This window comes from Marmota flaviventris, chromosome 18, assembly GCF_047511675.1.
Source record: "Marmota flaviventris isolate mMarFla1 chromosome 18, mMarFla1.hap1, whole genome shotgun sequence".
Classification (NCBI taxonomy): domain Eukaryota; kingdom Metazoa; phylum Chordata; class Mammalia; order Rodentia; family Sciuridae; genus Marmota; species Marmota flaviventris.
In genome coordinates this window covers 21507687-21525265 of record NC_092515.1, presented here as the reverse complement: position 1 = coordinate 21525265, position 17579 = coordinate 21507687, and the positions used below count along the sequence as shown (strand labels likewise).

Sequence of the window (17579 nt, the reverse complement as noted above, 5' to 3'; positions counted from 1 at the left end):
CAATGTGAATCTGCACTGTGGTCCTCCCTTAAATCTGGCTACTTTGTGGGGGCTCTCTCTTCTTGAATTAATTCCTGACCATCACAGGAATTTGGAAATATGTTTTCTTCTTCTCCCTCAGCCCTTGAACATTTGAGCTGTTATTTCTTTCATTTCATAAGAAGCAAGTCTTATTATTAATTTTTAAAATTCAAAAAGGGAAAATCATTTAAGTATTTTTTTTTAATTTAAAAATCTTTGAGAATCTCAACAGAGTCTTTCCCGCATCAGGTCACCTAGGTGCTTTCATGTGGCATTAACTCCTCTCCTTTGACTAAAAGGAAAGCAAGCCAGGGCAGAGAGCAGGTTGCGGGGTGTACCCAAGGAATCCGTGGCAAAGAGGGTTCTGAGCTGCAAATGCATGCCCACCCCCACATCCTTCCTCCCTCGGAGGAGATAAGTGGCCAGGGCTCCTGTTCACTGCTAATGTGGTTTTTAGAAGATGTCTACTTTTGTTGGAGATTGGCTTATGGCTTTTATAGTACTCTTAAATTCAGCTTATGTTGAATTATTATTGTTCTTCATTTTATACATTACTTCCAGTTCCCGGTGCAGTAGGGTCTCATTAAGTGCTAGAGCTGCTAATTGAGGTTTCTGGGCAAATGGGAGATGGAAAATCGGTACACGGTGCACTGACTTCCAAAGGTATCACCAAGACCAGGCCCTGGGGGAACCAATGGGCCAGCAGCTTTAAACCCATAGCTGAAGTTCCCTTTCAGAACCCGGGACTGTGAAGGAGTGTGTCAGGAGGCAGTCCCAAACCCAAAGAGACCAGGGCTTAGGAACCCCAACAGTCAGGGAATTGAGAACCAAACATAGAAGCCAGGGGGAGGTTACAGACATAGGCAACTTGGTTTATTTATAACTGTGAACAATCTTGCATTGAAAAATAATAACTTCAAAACATAGTCATATTATGAAAAAAATTATTTAAAAAGCTGTATATAAAAACTATATAAACTGTGTAATTTGTGTATATTTGAGTACCTTTTTAATTTAAAATAATCGAAATGATTGAAATTAGTTATAGATTAAAATATTTCAAATAGTTACTATGTTTTCAAAGAGTCAATGTTTCAAATATATAACACAAATTTGAATACATATTATAATCGGATTTAGATACATATGATTAGAAACAAGCCTAGAAGAGTATTACTGGTAGTCAGTCATAAGCAGGTGGTAGAATCAGAAGGGATTTTCATTTCTTTTTTATACCTTTTACTATTGTCCAGATTTTTATAATGGATATGAAATACGTTTATACATAAAATGTAAAAGGTTATTTAAGAAGTAGGGCAAAATCTGAATGGCCAGTATCGTACCCGATCGTGGATTGATTGTTCTATTGCACCCGGCATTCCAAGGTGCCAGCCCTGTCCGGTGTGGACCTTAGCAGGGCCAAACACTGTTCTTCAAACTGGCATGCTTCGGTTGAGGCCCCCGTGTGTGCCTAGCCCATATTTTAACCAAGTGAGTTATTTCTGGATCTTGCTTGGTCCCAGTGCATGTTGAAGCCGCAGAGATAAACACTGAGGATAAAGGCCATCGCCAACAGCTTATTTATTTAGTTAATTATTTTCTAACCAAGTTGACCACTTGTTAGACCAGGAAATAATAATTTTGCTGCTGAGTAGAGAACCATGTCTGCCTTCACCCTTGGGGGGATAAGCCCCCATGGCAGGCCACTGCCTGAGGCCATGTAGAAGGTCCTGTTTGGCAAGTTTTCTTCAGTCAGGATGAAAGAGTCGTAAATATTCAAAACGAGCATTTTAGAGTTTACAGGCGCTTTCATCTCTGGGAGGGAGTACTGTATCATTGTTTCGATCTCCATTTTACAGATGAGAAAATAGTGGTCTGACAGGGAAAGGAGCCAGCTCTCATCCCTTGCTGCGGAAGCTGAACATGGACCTCTTATTTCAATATTGCTTTTGTATGACAATTTTACAGGGCCTCCGTCGGCTTCCCCTTCCCACAGATAACGTGAAACACTCAGATAAAACCAACCCGGCGGCGCTGGCCTGCAGAGGGCATTTTCTTCCTCCTCCCACACACCCTTCCTGTAAGCGGAGAGAAGCCAGCATTGTTACCCAAAGGGCACTCCTTCCCAAGTATGTTCCTAACTCTCCCCAAGCCGATGATGTCTTTCGCGGTGGTACAATACTGGGGAAATGTCAAGTATTCGGGATTGCCCACTAACGACTTTTTATTTTGGTATCAGAAAAGGCAGGCTTTTAAATTTTAAAGTGAAAAATTTGGATTCGGAAAGAAAAATGTAAAAAAGTTGGTAATAATGGAGACTGTGTTTGCCAGGCGCCCCAGCCGGGTCAGTGACTAATGGGCCAGCTGCTAATGGAGCCAAGCTGTCCTTGGGGGTATTAGCAGGGAACAGAAGTGGGCAGGCCCCGGAGACATGGGACTCTGGATGACGATGGGGAAATGTGCAGAATCCCATCAGAAGAGGATTCGACTATGGATGGCTCTAGGACAACCAGGGCATCTCCAAGAACCTTGGTTGACGTGGCCAACGCGCACGAGAACAAATGGTCATAGGCATCCTGACTCCAGGGGAGGGGTGTTTCGGATAATGGCAGTTTTCCCGTTTACTAAACTCTTTTAAAATGGCATCCCAGGGAAGCAACTTTTAGCAAGCCTAGTGCTCTGGGGCAATGGTTCCTTTCACGGGACCAGGTGAGGAAACTGAGCCAGGGCCCTTCCATCTCCTGTCTGGTCAGTTTCTCTGGGTTAAGATTGTTCCTCCCAGTTCGTCTTCCTGGGGTGTGTGGGCTGCTGCTGCTGCTGCTGCTGCTGACACCATGGTGCTTGTTGGGGGGAGCCCCAGAGTCCCTCTCCCGTTATCAGGTCGATACATGTACCTGGTAATACAATGCCAATCCATAGCTAAAAATAGCTCCTTTTTGTTGTGTTCTCCCAGAACAAAGGGAAGGGACACACAGACCAGACCCACTTCATCTGCGCCTCCTGCCCTCCCCTTCCCAGCATTCCTGAGGCAAACAGTTTGTCTTCTCTCTCAAATGGATTTTTCACTTAAAAATGAAAGAGAACAGAAACTGAGTAACACTGAGGCCCACAGACTAAGAAAAATTTCTTTCCAGAAGAGGTGCCAGTCATCAGTTGGAGCATCTTGTGTCCCCCAAATCAGTTTGGATTGAAGAGGATTCCACTACTTAATGTCAGATATGGCGGGGGGGGGACTCCTCTCTGTGGCTCTGTTGGGGGAACTCAACAGTTTTTTTTTTTTTTAAGTGCTCCTCAAAGATATACAAGACATTATTCTTTATAAAATCCTGTTAGCCGTAGTTCAACTTTATATTCCTTGATCAGTCCTGTGTTTTGCCCCCCGACTCCTGCCACAGTTTATTGCTGTGGATTAAGGACCTGAACACAAGGTTTTATTTCCCTTTGTCTAAGTCTAGCTTCCTTGCCTGGTTCACCAACCAGATATATGTACATAAGAGATGGGCAAAGAATAGGGGTTGCATTTTGGGTGAGGTTGGATCATAGAGGGACACAGAATATTAATTAGACACAAAGTGCTCTCTGTGCCTTATCTGCATAAAGAAAGATAAAGCCCATGTAAATAATATGTGTGTTTCCCATAATGAATGTCCCCTTTCTCTCCATTTCTGCATAGTATTAGAAATTGCGTTTTTATTATATGAGACATTGGACGCATGCCAACAAGTTTTTCTTTTAACTTGATATTTTGGGCTCTGATCTTTGTTAGAACTACAATGGCATGTATCTCGTACAGTCAGAGGTCATTTCTATAGCTCCCTCCCCCTTCCCATCATTTCTGGGGAATGTTTGTTTTCAAAACAAAGAATTGGGTTAAAGCTTAGGTATCATATATCAGAACATATTTCAAGCTGAAATTGAGAACACTCAAACCTTCCTTTTTAAAGGTCAGATATTATTTATTATTATTATAAAAAAAATGATCTGTGATTTATGAATTTAACTTCTCATAAACCTTCTTTGTAACAGAATATGCAGTCAGAGGCTTAACATTACATTGTTTTCTTTTGACAACGTATCCACGAGACCACTGCAGCTGTTCCTTTACTCACAATAGCAGATTAATTAACACAATCATATGCTGTTGGCTCTTACTCAATGCGTGGGTCTGCAGCGGGATAGATAGGTAAATCCTTTAAATGCGGTGGAGATAAAGCATATACTATGCTAGTTTCATAACTAGCCAGTTGTGTTTCTGACTAGCCAGCCCTATCAGGACCAGTTCACCGGTTCACAGACCACAGACGCCTTGAGCTTGGATTTCAAAGTCAGCCTCACCTATTCCAGCGCCATCACGCCCAACATTTGCAAGACGCAAATATATAAAAGCAGAAGTCCTCTCAGAAATCAGCAGCTTTGGTTAAAATAGCAGTCAGTCTGCCGCCAGCATTTTGAGTCTGCAGTATTTTTTTAAAGTTCAATCATTGCTTTCCTTAAATATCTTCCTTGCTATTACTCACTTTTTTTTTCTCTCTCTCTCTCTTTTGCCCATCCCTCATTGCACATAGTTCTGGGCAGCCGTCATGACTTTGGTTTTTAAATACTAGACAGATTTTTTTTTTCTCCCCTTCTGTATGTGCACTAATGAAAACGTGTGTAACTAAGCCTTCCTCCCCTGCCCGGTCACCAGCCATGAGTAAGTATTTATTGGCAACTTTAGCTGACATTTTAGTGAACGTCAAACCTTTGTTAGAGAAAATGTAAGGCTTTGCTTTAGAAACAGGCATGCCCGTGTTTGGAACGAGGTAACCAGGCAGTGGGCTTAATAGAATTTCCTTCATAGTTTTTTTCTAATGTCCATTACATATGCAACACTAATTTACTTTTTGTTGTTTTACTTAGCACAGAAATTGAAAATGTGACAAGCTTTGCTGGATTAAAAGGCTCATTTTATAGACACATAGACCAAGAGAAAAAAGAAAAACAAATTCATAATTTGGAACCTTTTAGAGCATCCAGGTGGTAGAAATTCAGACTCCCCTATCACTGCCTGCATTTGTCATGGGACTGAGATTTCTTTGGAACCATCTCTATCCGTTAGACATAGATCAAAATTTGGCCATGTTTGGTCACAGAAGTCCTTGGCCCTTTGAAAAAAAAATAACACCATGATGTGGGGGTCCCTTAGGCTCTGCTTAATGGTGGTTCCTCAGTACCAGGTCCTGGCTAAAAATTCTGGATCCTGAGTGTCAGGCAGAAATTGACAGGTTACACATCTCCATTGTAGGATGAGCTCCGTTTTTCTAAGATTCTCCTCATACCTGGGGAGATTGTAGTGCTTCCCAGACCCAGGGAGGGAGCAGCAGTCACTGCACAGATAAAAGGCATTGGATGTACTGTGCCTTTCTCCTCATCCCCATTTAATGTCCCCACATTAGATATTACTTAAAATAAAATGCTTGAGAATGATCCAGAACATATGAATAATTACTTGCGTGTGGAAACATCATTTAGAAAAATCCAATGCTTGAATCCAAGTTGAGAACAGAATTGGTTTGGAAATCTGTGCTGACATAGAAGCAGGGATGAGGGTGGACCTCTGGGATGAACAGTGATGGCTGGGCCATTAGAGTAAAGGTCATTGTCCCAACAAGCGCACGGTTTGCATCTGTAGTTCCAGAATCACTGGCCTCCTTGCAAAGCGGCCGGCATCTTGCTTGACTTGGGGATTGATGTGGCTTTTTCTCTATTTTCCAGTTGGACTCTGAAGGGTCCTGAGTATGGCTGGGGTGAATCTGCTGTCTGCAGAGTGTGACCTTAGGCTTAACCTGACTCCCAAAGAGCAAGCCAGGGTGATGTTTCCATCCGTTTCACATGAACTGGGCTCAGTTTCTAGGAATGGGTCAGCTCCATTGGTTTCTAATCCTTCCATCCTTCTGACCTCCATCTAACTGACAAAAGTCAGAGAAAGTGGCATAACCCAGAGTTAACTTCTAGAGCCTTTTTGAGCCCTTCTTTCTGTAGTCCTTCAACAGTACTCCACCACGTCCTTTGAAATGGGTTTTGTGAGTATCCTGTGATTACATGTTATGGTCAGAAGATGTTCAGCAGGTGACTGTGAGCTGGGCCAGCAGCAAGAAGACCTTGGACTTGGCTTAGTTAAAAGAAGGTGATAAGGTCCAGGAGGGGAAGGAAGTATCCTCTGCTCACTGTGTCTCCTGTGTCTGGAGCAATGTCTGGTACTGAGTCAGCATCCAATATCTATTTGCTGGATAAATGAGCAAAAAAAAAAAGAAAGAAAAGAAAAAAAAACTGTAGTATCCTGTGCTGTCCTAGGACAGAAGAACAGGGAAGGGCATCTGGAAGGAAACCGAGTCATTCTGAACCAACCTGCTAATATGTCAAATAGATACAAATGGATGTTAAAAGGCAGTGGTCTAAAAAAAAATTACAAATCATTGGAGAGGTAATGTGCAATTACATCCATAGATAAGGAACTAAGTCCCACAGAACAGAACACCTTTGCCCAAGGTTGTACAGCCAAGACAGAACATGGGGCTGTTTTCCCAACTGAGCCTCTGCCCAAGGCACTCTTCATGAAAGGATCTCCAATAGAAAGAAATCCTCTTTGCTGTTATGGCAGTGGGCTAGGTCATGGCGGGACAGGAAGATGTGACCCACAGAAGGAAGGCAGGAAGTAGGGGAAGGACTGTGGGGAGAGAGGCTCACCTGTTCAGATGATGGTTTAACAACAGGCAGCGTGCTTCAACTTTGTAAGGACCGTCAAAAGCAACCAGTCGACATATAATTTTGACCCTCACCTATACTGTCAATCACTTTTGTCACATCACCAGGATGCATTCAGTGTGTGCCACATAGTAAGCACTCAATAAGGGTCTATGGGATGAATTATTGAAGGAACGTCAACCTTCTTGAGGTTCCCCGGGACTCTGGTCTTCAGGTGTAAGGAGAACTAGAGCCTTGGGCTGTCTTTCTTGCTGTTTTTCCTGCCCTTCTGGCCCCAGACCCTGTACCCATGTGATGGACCCTCCCTGGGTCATCCTAGGAATATTTAGTCCCTATTACTCTCTGTCCCCTCTCTCTGGAATATCCCCTGCCCTCCACTTGTCACACTTTGACTCCTCTTTAGGACTCTTCCATGAAGTGCTCCTTGCTCTCTCCTCCCCAGCCTGCACTGTCACTCCTTGGGGTGCCCCTGGTCCTCTGCAAACATTTTTAAAGGCTCTTAGTTTTTGCTCCTTGAGGAAGAAAGAGGGGGGCATCTAGTGATCCATATACTTGCTTGAATTATCCCATGACAGTGGACTGAGCAGTGGGTGAGACCTGAGAGCTCCGTTAGAGGGGACTGTGCGGAATCCAGATCCACTAATGGAATGAACAAAGCTCCCTTTGCTTTCCTCTGGGAACTGCACATGGCGGGCGGGGACAGGAGGGGCGGTTAAGGAAGGAAATGACATTTGGGAAAGCAGATGAGATGGGGACTCAAGGAGCACAGATCCGGGCCTTCAGAATGCCCTAGATAGATGCCCGTGGATATAGGTGAGAGTGACTGTCCCAGACTGGCCCCAGAGTAGGTGCTTTTCTTATGGTAAGCTGGATCAGCATGGATTGGGGACAGGGAGTGTTCAGTCACCGTCCTGTGTAGCTCCATGCAGGTGTGACTTCTCTTTGCATTAGGGTGCAAGTGGACACGTTCTGTCTCTAAGTGTAGAGGCTCAGCTCCAGAGAAAGTGGCCAGGAGCCCTTGGGGGCAACTCAGCTGAGAGGACAGATGTTCTTTCCAAGGCAGAGGATTATGGGTCGAACAGTGGCAATCCTTCCCATATACCTTGCTGTCCTTAAATGCCAGGGAAGGAGCACCTGCAGACATTGACACACACACACTGAGAGACACTGGCAGCCACAATGCCCATCAGTTGTGGGTGTGCCCCCAGTGTGTGTATTTAAGAGGCTCCATGAATGGCTTGAGTCATCGATGATCCTCCTGAATGGCAAATTGGTCAGAGTTCCACAATGGTAATGATCACTCTGCCTGTGACCTTTCTAGTGCATTTACATTTTATCACAACATGCATAAGCCACCCATAGGCTTCCCATTGGTCGGTTCATTCCTTATGCACAATAGCCCAGCATGCAGGGGGATGCGTCCAGCGTGGATGAGAAAGAAGAAGCTTCTGACGCACCTCACTCTATTGTTGCACGGGAATCTTTATCACCAAAGGAGACTTTTGAGTGAAGCCCATGTTTGCTTCCTTTTTTAAAAAATGAAGGCACTCAAATGTGACTTTGCATCCCTGATGCTAACAGAGTCATAAAGATGAGGCCTGGAACCACAAACTGCTCTTGCCCACCCGCCATGTTCTGCATATGGGGCTACACCCAGGTGCCCCCCCACCCAAAAAAAGCAAGGGAGTGTTCCAAGGAGGTCACAGGAGTCTGCGTTCTTTGAGGGATTGTTGCTCTTTGGCATTATTTCCAAAAGGGAACACTTTAGTGTGTGCATAAACACTGTGTTGTGTAGTGTGTGTGTGTGTGTGTTTGTACACACCAACACTTGTCATGCACAAACTGACCTGGAAGATTAAACCAGACTCAGCAGACAACCCTCAAAGCTTCACTTACTGAGTTTCCAGCTGTGCCCCCGCTTAGTGGTATGGACTCTGTTAAGCGCCAACCATCATTTACTTATTTACATATGTATTTTGAGTCCCTGGGAAAATTGCACCCCTCTTCAGCTTTTGGAAAAATATTAATTGCTGAAGAAAGAGAAGGAAATGGCTGCTGAAGAGGAAGATGGGTGCATAGGAGGAGCAGCTGCCTTTGTGCAGACCCTAGCCCTTTGCTTAGCACTTGTCTAAATGAGGTGGATGCCAGGGGATCCATTCCACAGAGGGGGACCTGAGGATTAGGGAGGTTGGCTCCATCACCCAAGACCCTGTGACTGGCCTCCTCTAGGTCTGTGCCTGCAGTGTGCGAGGCATTCAGCCGGGGCACAGGCAGAAAGCGGGTAGCTGGAGGCCCCAGCCTGCTCCATCCTCCTCAGCTGAGTCTTCACGGCTGCTTCCATCAGAGCCTGTAGGTTATGGTGCCAAGAACAAAAATAAGCTTGGCTATTTTTCACTCATGTTTGGTACTTTTTCTTCTTCTTTTTCAAATGCCATTGAAATAGAATTCTAATTTTTACTTAAAATATGTAATCTTAATAAATTGCTGCATTATTACATGTGGCTTGATGTATTTAAAGACCACCTCTTCTCCCCGAAGAGCTCATCTCCAATAATATAATTACAATCAATAGAAAAGCATGTTTCTATATACAGTGTCTGCTCTTCTTCAAGGGCCTATCTGTTCAGATAAAGGAGCCATTTATCTCTATCTATTTATCCATATGTGGACTGCTAGGATGTCATAATTTTGAAATAATATGACTTTATATTTCATCTTCAAACATTTAAATCATAGATTTTGCATCAGGCTTACTTACATGGGATGTGTCTTGTGTTTTTAAAGTTTTATGGGACTCTCTTATTTTTGTAAATCTGTCATTTGGACTTCTCCTTCATTAGCTCTCCTTGACCTTGAGGCTGGGAGAAGAAAGGTCTTCAGAGACTCAGATTCCTCTTGGCCTTGGATAGCTCATATTCAGCAAGGGCTTGTTGGAAATCCGTGCTCTCATGGCTGCAATGGGCAAGGATGACGAAGGGTGCTGAGCAGAATACAGATGTGTTGAAGGGCTCCCTGCTGCTGACCTCACATGTCTACAGATCCAAGGGTGTGGCCCCACCCCACCGCCCCACCCAGCATGGGTCTTTAGGATCCAAAGCCAAGATTGTGTTCTCTCCAGAAGTACTACCAAGCCCACCTGTTTGCTTGCTTTCCTAAAGAATTTCTTAGATTATTTTGAATAGCAATCTAAGAAATGCCAATAATGATCTGTTTGATTATTTTTTTTAAAAAGATGGTCTTGTTTAGGGCCAGGGCTGTAGCTCTGTGGCAGAGCACTTGCCTAGTATGTGTGAGGCATTGGGTTTAATCCTCAGCACCGCATAAAAAAAATAAAATAAAATAAAGGCACTCTGTCCATACACTATTAAAAAAATAGTCTTGTATTTTAAATATTGTAAGGAAAATACTTAATCTTTCTCTTGAGCAGAAGTTATCTTGGGATGAGCTTAAAGTCTAGGTGACCACATATAGCCTGTGAAAATCCTGGTTATGGATCTAACAGCCCAAGACTACCTCTGATCCAAGAATCTCAGCAAAATATCATAGAGGGACATGGATCTTGCAACCCAAGGCTGCCCCCATAGAGGGGCATTTCTCATAGAGGTACAGTGTGGTGGGTCTCAGAAGAGGACCTCAAGTTCTCATCTCATCAGGGCTACTACTTCTCTGTGGGGCCTTTTTTACTCTAAGACCCTCAGTTTTCTCATCTGCACATGGAATTGTGCCAGGATGTCCCCTAAAATCCCTCTCAGCTATGAGCTTTGTTAACTCTCCTTGTGGTGCTATGGGGCATTTTTCAGAATATGTGACAGAAGGTCTGACCATCTCATGCAGAGATTCAGCCCTTTCACCCTGGGGACAGAATCTCAACTGCAAAAATGGGTATCAGGGTCTGGTGATTTACTTCATGGAAAGGTCCATATCCACCCTCTTACCTTACTAAAAGATTAACATTGAATCCTAAATAAAATCCACAACCACCACTGCCGGTAAATCTGAGAGCTTCATGCTTGCCAGATTCCATGTTAAGCCCTGTTTCTGTCTTATGTCATGTGCTTCAAAAAACATCCTTAAGTGCTAAGCATGACTGTTGTCATTCCCAGTTCATTGGAAAGGCAACTTGGAGAAGATAAGAGCTTAAGGTCACTCGCTTGCATATGGCGGGAACTTGATTCAACCCAGGATTATCTGACATCGTGGTTTGGGGTCTGAATTACTATATACATGTTACAGATAGTGAAAGTGTTCACTCTTAGATCTCTGTGCACTGGAAAGTCTCTATCCTATTCCTTGCTGGTATCAGTTGCATTTCACTGATTTATAGCCGTTCTCCCCTCTCATATTTGAACTTCTCTCCCAGGCATGGATTCTGTCTTCTCCATTGTCTGAGCAGTCAGGAGCTCATTTGGTAAAAGTAGAGTGCTTGGAGACTCTACTTCATAAGGTCAACAATGCATGCCTGAAATGTTCATGAAAGTCAATGGGAAAATAAAATTTAATTCACAGTAATTCCGTGTCTTGCACAGAATGACTTCTGAGGAGACACACCAAAGGCAGAAACACAAGGCACATGATATTTGGTTTCTGGTCTGTAAGGGAAGTATGCACTGGGATCTCCAGAGATATGGTTCCAGAGGAGACAGCTTGGGTATTTTGGAAAGGGTGAAAGGTCAAGGAAAGCAATATTTAAAAAAGGTTGAAATTTATTCAGTAAGTTAGGTAGCCTATAATAGTCAAGCTCTTGGGCCAAGTTGACATATCCAGATCTTTGCCTGACCACCTCCCCTGGTCAAATGCCAGGAGAGGAACCTCAGTCCTTGGGTGTTGCATGCACTCGAGGGAGAACAGCATCACTTCCCTGGAGCAGTTGAAGGTGAAATGAGAAATGGAACTCCAGATTGAATTGCCAGTCCCAAGACTGGTAGGTCTAGATTTTTCTGGACTAAATGGCAATACTGAAAGCCAGTTCTTGGTGGTGGGCAGAGCTACAGACTCTGGAACAAGGGCAGGGCTGGCTAAGAGTATAGATAAGATGGTTTTCAGTAGGCAACTAGTACTAGAAAGAGTAGTAGGTCCCCTTGAACTCAGGGTGGGAACGGAATGGCTGGGGATGGAAGCCTCCCTACTATGGGAAATGAAGAAATCAAACTAGGTATAGCTGAGCCCTGTCCACTGAGGGGAGAGAGAGGATACACTTGGCTGGAAACTCTCTGGAGTGCAGGTAGGATACTGATGGGAGGGAGTTGCAGGAAGAGTGTGGGGTGGTTGTCATCATCTTATAGACCTGGGAGTTTCATCAAATTAGCTGAAAGGGACCTATGTCTTTTTAAGATATTTTATTTTCCCAGGGAAAAGGACAAAGGACCTGTCATCTCTATCAGCCCTCCAGAAACTAAGAGGGCACAGGCTGTGAAGAAGACCTCAGTTATCTATGTGATGTCAAGGGAGTGGGAAGTACTGTCATGAAGTCCCTAAGGCATACAAAGGGGCTGAAGGACACTGTCTCTGTCTCGCTCTCTTTTTAAAGTTGGATTTCTAATTCACTCTTTAAGCTTAAAAAAATCTCAGATGTGTCAAGGAGTTAAGTGTGGGGAAAAAAACCCAGAAACACATGAAGACCCAAAGGAAAATATTTTTATAATCATGGGGAGGGGATGCCTTTGCTAATCATTACATTAGTTTAGAAACTCTGAGAGTAAAGGCTGGCTGTTTTACCGTTTCTTCACTTAGCATAGAACTGGCAAATATGGTACTCAATTAAATATTTTTTGAATTAATTTGACTTCATAAAAACTAAATACTTCCAGGTAGCTTGTGTGCAAGTGTGCACACACACACATACATACATAAACACATACCCTTCTCCAACCCCTCCATAAAGTGGGAAAGATAAAATGAGAACAAATATTTGCTACATTGATGATAGACAAAGGGTTAATATCCCTGGTACAAAGAAAACCACTCTTACAAATCAATAAGGAAGAGACAAATCCTCCAATAGAAAAATGGTCAAAAGACATAAGCAGGCAATTCAGAGAAGAAGAAATACAAATGGTCAATAATCAAAGAACGGTAATGGAAATCTTTGCAGCCATTAAATGCTCAAGGCTGACCTGTATTTACTGACTTAGAAAGATGCCCACGACATGCTGTTGAATGAAAAAAGTGGGCTCCAAAACAGTAGGTAGAGTATGATTCCATTTATAGAAAATTACATGAGAGCATCTTCATCCACATCTTTGCTGAAAATAATAGAAACGTCCTCAAAGTTACATAGGCAGAGAAGAGAACTGGAGGCCAAGCCAGCAGATACATGGCCTCACCTCTGGGTCAGGCACTTGTGGGAGTCACTGGCCAGCAAGGTGGGGACTGTCCCATCCTCCACTCCCTGAGGCCAAAGGGTCCTGAATTTCTCTGCCTCTTTATTTTCAGCTTCTCTTTCTCTGCAGGACAATTGGGCAAGTGAGAATGAGTGTAATATTTTATTAACCTAAAAATAAATTTCTGTATTGTTTGCCTTTTTAAAATGAACACATACCATTTTTAAATTTAGGGAAAAAAATGTGTATCTTTTTGTATTTGCTTGTTGATACTGGAGATGGAACCCAGGAGCACTTCGTTACCGAGCTACATTCCCTACTTTGTACTTTTTATTTTGAGACAGGGTCTCACTAAATTGCTTAGGGCCTCGCTAATGTGCTGAGGCAGACCTCAGACTTGTAATCCTCCTGCTTCAGCCTCCCAAGTTGCTAGGGTTACAGGCATGCACCACTACATCTGGCTATATCTTCATTTTTTGAAAGAATAAGAAAATTTTCAGAGTACATACATGCTTAGCATGTGCAAGGACCTGGGTTCCATCCCCAACACCGGAGAAGGAGAAAAGAAGAAAATGCATGTTAGGAAATGTGACTGATAAGGCGTTAAAATCTTTAGTATAGAAAGTACCTGCCAATCAATAAAAATAAAAAAAAATAATAGCCCAACCAAGAGAAAATATTACCCACCTAAGAGCTCTTATTTGGCAGATGTTTACTAAGTGTGAGGAACTAGACAAAAACATTTTACAAGTATTATTTCTTCTAAGGCTTTATGAGGTAGATTCCATTTCTTCCCACCCCCTTGCCTCCAGTCTTCCCTCTTTCCTTCTTCTCCTCTCTCCATCTCCCTTCTAATCCCTGTTCCTCCCCAATTCCCTCCCTCTCCCCAGATTCACCCACCAGAGCATCTGTCCCATGCCTCTAGCTCTGTGGATTCCCATTGCCCCCACGTGGAGCCTGCATTTCCACCGTCCTCTCTGTTTTACTGCTAATAAAGGCTGAGACCCTGAAGAAACTGTGGCCCAGGACACCCATTTCTAGCAAGGACAATAAGCATATGGAAATATTTTCACCTGATTAACCATCAAAGAAAACAATTAAAAAGGAGTTTAGGTTTACTTATTGATTTATTTGCTCCTCAGACTGACAAAGATTTATGAGATCAGTAACAATGAGTATTGTCTATAAGGTTGGGGGAAATCATTCTCTCCGTCTGCCAGTAGGTGTTCGGAAAGAGTACAGAAAGCATATCACATGCCCCCCAATTTCTCTTTTATAAAATTATTCATATGTATGTGTGTATATATAACCATACATATATACATGCATATATATTTAGCAATATATGATATATATGTGTGTGTATAAATATGTATCTACTCTTATAAGGTACACACACATATATAATGTTTGATCACCTGATACATATCTACAGATATATTTACACACACACCCATATATATCAGCTGATCAAATGTTTGAACTAGAATATGCATTGGAACTGACAAAATTTTGGAAACAATTCAAAGGTACTTTTCAAAAAAAAGACAAAATTTTGGAAACAATTCAAAGGTACTTTTCAAAAAAAAAAAAAAAAAAGAATCTGTGAAGGAAACTGATTCCTTTGCTATGGAAGCCTATGCAGTTATTGAAAATGATGGCATAGGTCTGTGTTTTTGACATGCAAAAAGTATTCATCATTTATTATTAAAGTGACAAAGGCAGATTACAAAACCAGTTTGTATAATACGATCCCTGCTTCTGTTAAAATGAATACATGTGTGTACCTATGTATCTACGTATATTTAGATAAGCATTTTTTTTCATAGAAAAATCAGAAAGGACATAAAGAAAATGTGAAGGATGATTATCTCAGGGTAGAAGAGTTAAGACTGATATTTTCTTTCCTTCCACATATCTTTGGTTTATAACCTTTTGCAATTATCATGAATTAGTTTTACAATCAGATTAAACCCCATTCAAACAAGGAAGCAGCGTCTATTGTGGGGAAAGGGATCAAAACAAAACCCAACCATAGCCAGCCCAGGCCCCAGCTGGCTTTGCAGACCATCCCCGCAGAGAAGGGCACCCCCTTTCCATGCTGTCATTTATGGGAACCAGATCCCTTTGCACCCACAGGTCCCCAGTGGAGCTCTTCCTCCAGGATCTGCCCATTTCCTCAGGACAGAGGCTTCTGGGAGCACATCTTTCCCCAGGCAGAGAGTCCCTGACCTCAGTACAAAAGGGGACCTAGAACTCTTTGTTAGAGAACTTGAACTTGAAACTGGCAACGGGCATGGTTTAAACAACTCAGTGGAGCAGAAGTGGATTTGGTAACTGCCCAAGAGGGATTTCTTACCTGTGGCTTCCCCTAGATCGTTCGCTTAGGTGGTTGTATTTGTTTATTTATTTTTTTTTTATTTTCAAGAGTCATTATTGAAGGAGTTGGGCACCATTTAAAGGGAACTAGTGGGACAGTGTAAGGGTCTTGGGAGGGATAAGGCATCAACTGCCCAACTTCACCAGGAGATTGAAGGTACTATCTGGAGGGCCCTGGGCTGGGCCTCCTGTCTTCTTGGGAAGCAAACGGGGTGCACAGGCATCTTATAAAATACAAATAGGAAGCAAGATAAAATAATCCAAGTGAAGAACACAAAAAGTTAACAGATCAAAATAAGAGATTAAACAATTGGGAACAATGAGCCAGATGGTTATGCAGAGTAAGTTGAGAAAGATAAGATTAAGAGGGAAAAGATTAAAAATAGCAGGATTTGAAATAACCAGTTAAAAGGGGACCGGGAGTGTAGCTCAGTGGTAGAAAACTTGCCTAGAGTACGAGGCCCCGGGATCCATCCTCAGCATGGTAAAATGAATGAATGAATGAGATTTAAAATTAAATAGCCAGTAAGGGACAGTAAGACAATAAAACACAGTCAACATTTTTCAGAATGAATCACTCAAAATAGGGAAGGCCAGGAGCTTAGAGATTTGAAAAGATAAAACTTGCCAGTGCCCTAGTTTTAAAGTATAAAGGACATTGACAAAGGGTTAACGAAAATGTTATCTAAAAAAGTATTACAAAAGAGAAATAAAAGATCACTAGGAGGAAGGTTAAAAGATTAATGAAAGCTAAGACAATTCAAAGGAGAAACAACCAAAGCACCTCTAGTCAGAGAATGTTAAAATTATACCAATGTAATAGTTTAAAGCTCAAGTGTCATGACTACTTTAACCCAGCAGGTGAAAATAACCAGAGAAAACTGGGCAGGTGGCCCAAGTTTTTCATGGGATCATCTGTATTATGCACCCAGCATTACCCACGCTTTTTTTTTTTTTCATAGATATTGTCACATTCAGTTTTCCGGGTAATCATTTGATTAATGTCTGTCTTCCCCACGAGATTTCAGGATCTATGAGGGCAGGAGCCTCACCTGTTTTGCTTTCCAACATATTCCTGGCCCTGAGTGATAAAGATATATCAATTCAATGGAAGAGTGAGTGAAGCATCTCCCTTAGCTTGTTCTCAGTGGGACAGGGCCAATGTCACTGTGTCCCCAAGGGTCTGGAAAGGGAGGTGGCCAGCAAAGGGGGTCTGGCCAGAAGCAACTCCTGCCTTCCAAACGGAACCTTCTCAGGGCTGGGATCCCTGGAGCCCTTGACTTGGCCCTTCACCAACTGACCATGACAGAAATAGATTAGGCATGGCCCCAGAGTTCCGGAAGCTCGTGCCGAGAAGTGGTACCAGAAGCAGAGTCATGGTCTAGGCATGGGGTGGCACCCTCTGGCTGCAAGAGCCAACCCTGTCTTGGATGGCCTTCGTGGGAGAAGCAGCTTTGAGAAGGGAGGCCCATCTAGGAGGGAGAGCAGAGCTGTGGCACTGGCCACAGGCAAGACCTCTCTTCCCATCACTCTTCTCATCATCTCCATTTGTCAATCCCCCTGCCTGGGTGAGATAGGAACTGGCGGGAAGCACCAGGGCCCCATTCTCCTGTCAAGAAAATTGAGTCCAAATTCCATTTGGCTAAGGACACTTAGTTAAGTATGCTGCAGATCGTGGAGAACCAAGAATGTGAGACTGACTTGACTAAATTATATGGGACGTGAGGCAGTGGGAGAGACTTTGCAGACCACTTACTGGAAGGTGGCTGGGACCACCAGGTGTAGGAGGCAACGCTGGTTTAATGTGTAAGTGGTGACCAAGGCTGCGTCTGGCTTTGGCAGGATAAAACACCGCTGATGAAAGAAGTGTCGTTCACTTCAAGAATCAAGTCCTATAGATTCACTTTTTTTTATTCTTCATCCTAAGGTGCAACAAACTAAACAATAATTATGCCCTTCCTCAGTGACTAGATCTTTGTGAGTGTGGATTTGTGTGATGATTTTTAATGGCTGCATTGAAATCCCTTCCAAACGAACAGAGAGAAGGCAAAACTTGCAAGTTGATTTAAAAGTATATTATTGTTTCTATTTAAGGTATAGGGCACGCTGCTGTCG

General features: G+C 42.9%; 1 protein-coding gene across 1 annotated transcript in view; it reads left to right on the top strand.

The window, feature by feature from the left end:
• Positions 1-17579, top strand: part of Znf536 (zinc finger protein 536) — a 427081-nt gene that overhangs the window by 224279 nt on the left and 185223 nt on the right. The gene's annotated exons all lie outside the window — the stretch shown is intronic.